We start from the raw sequence: 931 nt of genomic DNA, 5'->3' as shown, positions 1-931 counted from the left end.
TGACCATCTAACCAATTCCTCACCCACCGGACAGTCCACCCATCAAATCCATACCTCTCCAGTTTAGAGAGAAGGCTGTTGTGGGGGACCATGTCAAAGGCCTTACAGAGGTCCAGACAGACAACATCTGTAGCCCTTCCCGTGTCCACTGATGTAGTCACTCCATCAAGTAAGAGCTGAAAAGGAGTCACCACCTCATAGACTCGATTCAGATCCTTTTTCTGAGCTCCCTCCGCATAAACCAAATACCTTCAGAGTGAGTGCTAACTTAAAATCAGCACCTTTTTTTTTACGTTGGCAGCTAAGACCTTCCCTACCCAAGTTTTACATTGCTGTAAGGGAAGGTGTGAACTTCATAAACTGTCAGTTGTGTTGGTATAACCCTTGCGTGGCCTTTCTTGGTTTCACTGAGGAACCACAAGCAACAGCTACCTTTGCTGTGTCCACCTGGGAGTTATGTCACGGTGATGGTGCCAAAATTTCCACATGAGTGAGAGTGAAGTCTGAATTCAAAGAGAGGTGGTCTTCATCCCCCAATATTGATGACTTAGAATCATAGAATCGTTTAGGTTGGAAAAGACCCTTAAGATCATCGAGTCCAACCGTTAACTGAACACTGCCAAGTCCACCACTAAACCATGTCCCTAAGCACCTCATCTACACGTCTTTTAAACACCTCCTGGGATGGTGACTCAACCACTTCCCTGGGCAGCCTGTTCCAATGCTTGACAACCCTTTCGGAGAAGAAATATTTCCTAATATCCCATCTAAACCTCCCCTGGCACAACTTGAGGCCGTTTCCTCTCATCCTGTCGCTTGTTCCTTGGGAGAAGAGACCGACCCCCACCTCGCTACAACCTCCTTTCAGGGAGTTGTAGAGAGCGATGAGGTCTCCCCTCAGCCTCCTTTTCTCCAGGCTAAACAACCCCAG

The 931-nt window shown here is 47.7% G+C and overlaps 1 protein-coding gene across 1 annotated transcript in view; it reads left to right on the top strand.

The window, feature by feature from the left end:
* PTPRA (protein tyrosine phosphatase, receptor type, A) overlaps positions 1-931 on the top strand; it is a 106,024-nt gene that overhangs the window by 89,177 nt on the left and 15,916 nt on the right. The window lies entirely within an intron of this gene.

Source organism: Pygoscelis adeliae, unplaced genomic scaffold (genome assembly GCF_000699105.1).
Source record: "Pygoscelis adeliae isolate BGI_AS28 unplaced genomic scaffold, ASM69910v1 Scaffold209, whole genome shotgun sequence".
NCBI classification, from domain to species: domain Eukaryota; kingdom Metazoa; phylum Chordata; class Aves; order Sphenisciformes; family Spheniscidae; genus Pygoscelis; species Pygoscelis adeliae.
The sequence above is the reverse complement of the archived record's forward strand: the minus strand, read 5'-3'. Positions and strand labels throughout refer to the sequence as shown.